We start from the raw sequence: 8,587 nt of genomic DNA on the forward strand, positions 1-8,587 counted from the left end.
TGGCAACAGTGTCGCGCCGGACGGGTCATGGCCACCCGTACGGCGCACTGTGCCAGGCGTGCTCCGGGATTCGGGGGTGGCAGGTTTTACTGTAGCCACGCCCCGTCACATCGCCGTTATGTGGATGCAGACTTCGAGGGTACGATCTTGACCGCTTTGTGGGAGCCGGCTTCTTGGAGTCGGCCTTCTCGTGGCCGGCTTCTTGGAGCCAGCCCTCCCACGGCTTTCTTCATGAGGGCTAAAGTCGGGCCGCCTTCTGATAGTCAGTCTGGGAGACAGCCGGCGAGGGGAAGGCGGCCCCACGTCTTGGGTTCTTGAGGGCCGGAACGGCTCGTAATTTTTTCAGAAGGGCCGGGGGGAGCCGGCTAGGCTACCCGTGTTCATTTACTCCGACAGAATGTGAAGCCAGTTTCCAGGAGTTGAAGAGATGCCTGATTACATCGCCAGTGTTGATTCTACCAGATCAACGCAAGGATTATGAAGTGTATTGCGATGCTTCTTGTCGAGGACTTGGAGTCGTGCTTATGCATCAAGGAAGAGTTGTTTCATATGCCTCACGACAGCTTAAACCCCATGAGTTAAACTATGCTACGCATGATTTGGAGTTAGCAGCCGTAGTGCATGCGTTGAAGACATGGAGACATTTTCTCATCGGAAACCATTGTGAGGTATACACGGATCACAAAAGTTTGAAGTATATCTTCACACAGAAGGAGTTGAATCTCAGGCAGAGGAGATGGTTAAAACTCATTGAGGATTATGACATGAAGTTGCACTATCATCCCGGAAAGGCTAACATAGTAGCCGATGCGTTGAGCCGCAAGAGTCATGTCAATACCCTCGTGACCGTAGGATTACCCAGGGAGTTAGCAGAAGACCTTCGTGAGCTATGTTTGGAGATAGTCCCGAGAGGTTATGTAGCAGCTTTGGAGATTCAGTCCACTTTGATGGATAAGATCAGATAAGTGCAAAAGACGGACAAGGAGATTGCCGAGATAAAGGAAAGGATGAGCAAAGGAAAAGCCAAGGGATTTCATGAGGATGAGCACGATACTTTATGGTTTGAGGACTGCGTATATGTGCCAAAAGATCAGGAGATCAGGAAGTTGATTCTGCAAGAGGCCCATGATTCGCCATATTCGATTCACCCAGGAAATACCAAGATGTATTTGGATTTGAAGGATAGTTTGTGGTGGGCCGGTATGAAGAAGGATATTGCGGAGTATGTAGCAGTTTGTGATGTATGTTAGAGAGTGAAGGCAGAACATTAGAAGCCAGCAGGATTGCTACAGCCATTGCCTATACTCGAATGGAAGTGGGATAAACTAGGCATGGATTTTATCACGGGATTGCCCAGGACTCGTTCCGGCTATGACTCGATATGGGTTGTAGTCGATCGATTGACGGAAGTATCTCATTTCATCCCAGTAGATACCACTTACACTAGTGCTAAGTTGGCAAAGATTTATATGATCAAGATCGTATGTCTGCATGGAGTTCCAAGGACCATTGTATCAGATAGAGGAACCCAGTTTACCTCAAAGTTTTGGAATCAATTGCATGAAACTCTGGGAACCAGACTAGAGTTCAGTACAGCATTTCACCCGCAGACAGATGGACAGACTGAAAGAGTAAATCAGATTCTGGAGGATATGTTAAGAGCTTGTGCGCTAGATTATGGATCTAGTTGGGACGATAATTTGCCTTATGCAGAGTTCTCTTATAACAACAGTTATCAAGCCAGTTTGAAGAGGGCCCCTTTCGAAGCACTGTACGGAAGGAGGTGCAGAACACCGTTATTGTGGGACGAAGTTGGAGACCGGCAGTTGTTTGGACCAGATTTGATTAAAGAATCTGAAGAGAAGGTTAAGCTGATTCACGATAGACTCAAGGTAGCCCAATCCAGGCAGAAGAGTTATGCGGATTCAAAACGCAAGGAGACAGCCTACGAAGTCGGAGACAGAGCGTATCTTCGAGTATCACCACTCCGAGGAGTGAAGCATTTTGGAGTTAAGGGAAAGTTAGCACCACGTTTTGCGGGACCATACAGAGTTTTGGAACGTATGGGAGAAGTTGCTTACAAGTTGGAATTACCCGAAGGATTATCCGGAGTTCATGATGTGTTCCACGTTTCTCAGTTGAAGAAGTGCCACGCGGAGATGGCTGAAATTCCTCTAAGAGATACAGTGCCGCTAGAAGTAATACAGTTAGATAGCGATTTGACCTACGAGGAGAAACCAGTCAAGATACTCGAGTTCGCCAGCTAAGTTACATGCAGCAAGGTTATCAAATTTTGCAAGGTTCACTGGAGTCACCATACCGAGGATGAAGCCACTTGGGAACGAGAAGAAGACTTACGAAAGGATCACCCTCACCTATTTTCTAGCCAACCCGAATCTCGAGGGCGAGATTCATCTTAAGGGGAGTAGGTTCGTAACATCCCAAATTTTCAATTTGAAATGTTATACATTAGAGCATCATTGCATATAATGTTTTATTGCATTTTGGTTGATCCTAGAAATTCCACGCAACTCAAGGACATACGGAGAGAGTTGGGGATTTCGTTATTTTCATATTTGGGATTTTCTCGAATTATGAAAAGAGGATCGTTTGATTTTAATTATTTTCTCTGAAATATTTCTTTTATTAAAAATTAAAGAGAGAGGATAAAATGACTTCCTCAAAATAAAGAAATATCAGAGATTTAATATTAAAATCAAATAAGATTTTTATTCGGAGTTTTGTCGCTATTTTATTTTAATTAGGAAAAATGCGTTTTTCAAAATTGCATTTTAGGCCCAAATAAATGTTCACCTTGTCCGGCTTATTTTTAGAGGACGGGAAAAATTTATTTCGGGATTTTTGGAGGCAGGTTAGTATTTTTTTTTCTTTCCTTTTCTGCGCATCGAAATTATTTTAAAAAAAAGTCAACCGACTTAGGGCAGTAATCGGCCAGGACTTCTCGGGCCAGGCCTCTTATAAGCCGCCGCCCCGAGGCCCGTTCGAGCCGCCAGCCCCGCCCGAACCCTAACCCTAGCCGCCACCGCCCCGCGCCGCCTCACCGCCGCCCCATCGGAGCCGCCCGCGCCGCCCCGTCGCCCCTCGCCGTCTCGCCGGAGGTAGCGCCGCTGCCGCCGGTTTTCTTCGGAGAACCATGTGTTTTTTTAAATCCGCGGTTTTTTTTATTTAGATCGGTTTATTTTTTCCGGTTTAGTTATTTAGCGGACATTCGTCCGTACGTTCGTTTTAACGAACGATTTTCACTCCTTAGTTACGGATAACGAACGTTCGTTCGTTAGCCTGATCGTCAGTTTTTCTTTTTCTCAGAATTTCCGCGATTATTTTCGATCACGATTTCTGATCCAATTTTCGTTCTAGTATAACTTTTCAATCGTTTATCGAAATCAGGCGATTCAAGCGCCTAAAGTTTTGTCTTGAAACCCTCCTTCCGTTTAATCAACTTGTCGTGGAATTGTCACGGCAGATGTCCTTAGTGTTAGGACTTAGTCGCGAGGCCAACGCATCTATGTGGTAGCTTGAGAGGGGTTGAGCGGAATCGAGGGACGCAACATAAGACAAGGATTTAGACAGCTTCGGGGCCCGGGAAACATCATCCGGTAATAACCCTACATGCTGTTTGTGGCTAGATCTCATTATGCTCATGAGAGATTCGCCGGTAAGCCGGCTCTTTGTTTCTAGCCCTAGAGATTATTTTCTGTCCCTCTTTGGGGAGCCCTGCCCCTCCTTATATATGTTGAAGGGGCAGGTTACATGTGGAGTCCTAGTAAGACTAGGACTAGTCTATCCTTTCTCACAAGTTGAATACAAGTCCGGGTCTTGCTTCCTCATAAAGGAAATATTCGTCATCCCTTTCCTCTTAAGCCGGCCCACCAGAGTATAAGCCGGCCTATTGGGCCTTGGGCCTGGTCGTCCGTCTGATTCGCCCGCCAGGTCTCCAGTGAGTCACATTGTCCAGGCGGGTTACATGTAAACCGTCATGTCTGGGCGGATCGCCAGTGAGCTGCCAAGCTCCAGCCAGGTCTCTGGTGAGTCGCCAAGACCGGCCGGGTCATACCGCGGGGTATATCCCCGACATTAGCCCCCAGTTTAATTTGGATTTATCCATGTTAAACTAATCCTGTAAAATAAACACAAGAACAAACTTGATAGGTTGTGCTCTGGGTTAAACATTTTCCTGAACCGGCACCTGATTATCTTTAAGTCCTTGTTATTTCCTCCTGGATGCATACTCAAAGATCTTATAGCAAATCTCTTTTAACAGATATGTCCAAACCTTGCTAATGCAAAAATCCAGATACTTCTTTTGAGAAATCCGGGTCAATAAGCCAGCTTCAGAGTCAATTTGCTGACATTGATCTCTTGTAGAGAAATATTGTAAGAAATAATCCACTTGAATCGGTTTCCAAAGTGCCGGCTTAAAAATATTGGCCTTGAAATACTCATCTGACTTTTAGCCGGCTTGTAGAACTTGCCGGTTTATCATTGCCAAAATATATGGTTTGTAAATATTGATAGCATCGGGTCATAATTGTTGCCAATGCCAGGTCATAATTATTGATGACGCCGAGCTATGATTGTTGCAGACACCGGATCATAATGATTGGGGATGCCGTGTCAATCTGATTTGCTCAAAACTGAGAATTCAAAAGTATTTCTCCTTATATCCGTGTTACCTGTAGCCCCCAAGTGTCGGGTTGTCATGCTTGCATCAATCTGGGACTTGTAATTGTCTTATGCTCAAAAAAAACTTCAACCAGTGTAGCCCCCAAGGGTCAGGTCATTATGCAATAATGAGCAGGGACTTTGTGAATATGATCATGTAAACTTGAGCAGCAATGTGTAGCCCCCAAGGGCTGGCTCAGTAAGATAATATTGAGCTAGGACTTTATATATATTTCCTTGAAAAGAATACCATATGCTGTAATCCTATCCATGGGGCTCAAACCCACGTCCATAAGGTTAAGAGCTATGCACTCTTCCAACTGAGTAGTGGACCTTTCAATATAATGGATTTAAACTTGTGTACCTTGAATTTTTGACAGGAGCAATTGGTAGCCCCCTAGGGCCGGCTCATTACAATGTGATGAGTCGGGTCTTCAATAAGGACAGTAAAAATGACTTTGCATTAGCCCCCAAGTGCCATGGTGCATGCTGGCAGTGACATGGGACTTGCATATTGATGTAATCTCAATTTAAATAATTAGCCCCCAAGTGTCGGGTCGTAAGCCTGCAGCAACTCAGGACTATTCCTTCACATGTAGAATAAATCATATCCATTGATAAAATAATAGTCATTGCGCCAAAGCGACTTTGAATACCTCATCTATTGATAAGTAAGTCCGGAGTTTAAATACCCGGCGGCTCTTTGCCGATGGCGATTTAATACGCCTCCATTGTAAGCCGGAGTTTTTATAACCCGGCGGCTTATAGCCTTTGAGAAAATCAAGAATTGATAACCCTTTTGAGACACCAATTTCAATCTTTGATGATGGGCTTGAACTTAATCACTTATGTAAGTCATAGCTTTGTAAATCCTGCATAGAGTTTAAAAAACATATGCCCTGGCAACTTTAACGTCAAAAGCCAGGGCGGGTAACCACCCAAATGTAGTCTTATCCTACACACAAGTAGATCACAAGATCCCTTGGCGGTTTAACGCAGGGCGGGTCATAATATCTCACATATAACCACTGTGATATTGAAGTTGTACTGCCGGTTTTCATGACCTATGCAGTAAGGGTGATAACCCAATCTTTGTTACGCACATGATTCCAATGGCGTAATTCAAAATATACCGGCGGCTTAAAGTCCATATCCAGGGCTGGTTTAAACATAATCATGTATAAACAATGTCAGACTTGTGATATTGGATCATACTGCCGGCTTATGATACTTGTGCAGTAAGGGTGATAACCCAAAACTTAGAAGTCAAACCTTCCAAGTATTAATATTGTCATATGATGGCGACTTGTTCATCGAAAGCCAGGGCAGGTTAATAGAAACCACATATATATGCTTCAGATATGAGCAAAAGGTCTCAAAACCCAAAAGGTTGTGTTCAAAAAAACTCAATCCAGACAAAAAGAAAATCAAGGTTTCTGATTCGAATACGATTAGTAAACCGTTCCAAAGGGGTTAAGCTAGGATTCAAATACGATCATGTAGCCCCCAGTGGCTTTGGCGTTGCCGATCAAGAGGGTACCGACAGCTATGTTCTCTTTGGTTCGAATACGACCTATGTTTGAACAGGAAGCCCCCAAATGACCTTGAGAGTTGTTTAACGACGCTGATTCGAATACGATCCACGTCGGACCCAAAAGGGGTTGAGCTATGATTCGAATACGATCAAGAAGCCCCCTAGTGAGTTTGGCAGTGTGCCAATCAAAAGGGTACCGACAGCTATGTTCTCTTTGGTTTGAATACGACCTATGTTTGAACAAGAAGCCCCCAAGTGACCATAATAATATAAGCCGTAAGGCGGGATATCCATGTTTGAACCACGCATCATGGCAGCAAGTTCTCTTTTGGCAACCCTTAATTTGTTTGAGAACTCGAACTTGCTAGAGATTAATTCTTTTTGAAACCAGAAATTCTTAAACCGGATATTGATAGCTTCAAAGCTTTGTAAGAGACAAATTTACCTTGAGCCGTATGTTTCAAGATTCAAAGCTTTGGGGAGAAAGATGTCTCTTGAGCCGGATTCTAAACCGGAATATTTATTTTGAACCGGCAATTTCCTGACGGCCTTTAAATTTTCATCAATATGGAGGTAGCCTCCAGAACCGGGTTATTATTCCCTCCAATGACCGGGAGTTCCTGAGTCATGTCATTGTAGCTCTCGAGTCTCAAGACGACTCAAGGAGTTGTCTTGAGATTCTCCATATTTGACCGTGATATAAACCGGTATGAGTCAGTCAATAGCTCAGTGATATAACTTGTCCTGCATTGGAGAACTTGCAAGGCAGAGTAATTGCTCTTTTAAAGAAAAGCAACATATAATAAAAATATACTGGATGGATTTCACCTGATATGTTAGGCCAGAAAATATCCACCGCGGAGTTGATGATCACCACGGTGAAGCTGAAATCAATCATGGGCGAGTCGGCCACACAAGCAGATAGATGAATCGGCCGCGGCGTTGTAAGCCGGCACGGACGGGTGAGTCGGTCGTAGGTTGATGTAGACCGGACTGTGGGGGTCGGCAGCCTGTGCGCACTTTATTAGGTAATACGCGCGGTCCTGACTAGTTGATGCAGGCTAGACCGTGGGAACGGCGGCTTGTACACATGTCTGTCAAGCAGCGTGGCATGGATGAATGCTAGTGCATGCACTCCGTATCCGAGGCATAAAAAATTGTCATGTGCAAAAAATATTACAGGGCAGAGCAATTGTTTTTTGACAAGAAACAATAAGTGTTTAATAGATAAACTTTAGATGGATATCACCTGATGTTTGTGAACGACAGATGATCTGTGCGTAAATTCTATTTACTCAACCCGGCACTTTGGATAGGCCGGACCGCAGGGCGGACAGTAAAACGTCCGCAGCATCAGAGGCGGCTCGGGGAGATGAGTCGGTCACGGTGTTGTAAATCGGGGCAGACAGACGAGTCAACCGTAGGCATGGTAAGCCGGGTCGGACGAGCAAGTTGTCCTCCTCGTTGTAAGCCAGTGCGGACGCCTGGACTGGCCGCGAGAGTCGTCCATGGTATTGAAGGTGGTGCAGATGGGCGAGTCAGCTGACGCGTTTGATGTAAACTGGACCGAGACACGTGTGCCTGTGGAGCCACGCGGCACAGCCGAACGTGCATCCGCGGTATAACACCACTTTTGTAATGAATAATTTACCTGTATATAACAACACTATAAGGTAGAGTGGTTGTTTTCACAAAAAATTAAAAAGTATTTGCTGATAAAAAGTAAACTGGATGGATATCACCTGGTGCATTGGTACGATAGATGATCTGTATGCAATGTTCGTAGATAACCTCTGTTCTTCTTAATAGCGTAGGATTAATCCGCCTGTCCTTCCACCAGGCAGGTACCCCTAGGCGGAGGTGGCAGGCCGGCAAGTTGTTGTGGGGTCGTCCGGATTTTCCTCCAGCCTGTAGTGACTCGGTAGAGGCTGCGGCCACACGGCCGTAGTAGCAAGACCCGTCAGCGGAGACGGAGGCCCCGATGCAGTGCAAGATGGAGGCGGTTTGACAGCAGCAACTTAGCAGCGGATTCACATGGAACAGCTCAAGGTGGAGATCAGCATAAATGTTGGTTTGAAACCCAGGTTGCTCTGAACGGGGTGAACGGCGATTTGCACGCCGCGAGCGACTCGACAATGGAGCAGAATCCGGGTCGTGCTCTTCTTCCCTTTGAAAAACTGAACAAATACTACTAGTAGACTCACGTACTACCACTCGTGGCTGGCATGATCAAAAAGAATGGTTAAAAAACGAATTTGGACCTTGTTGTACAGATTACTCCTTCCAAAAATCCGAGTTTTCACGTGGACTGATCTGACACGATGTCCGGCGGTTTGCAGCACAATTCCTGTCGAGCTCGGCGACACACAA

The sequence above is a fragment of the Triticum dicoccoides genome, chromosome 7A (assembly GCF_002162155.2).
Source record: "Triticum dicoccoides isolate Atlit2015 ecotype Zavitan chromosome 7A, WEW_v2.0, whole genome shotgun sequence".
NCBI classification, from domain to species: domain Eukaryota; kingdom Viridiplantae; phylum Streptophyta; class Magnoliopsida; order Poales; family Poaceae; genus Triticum; species Triticum dicoccoides.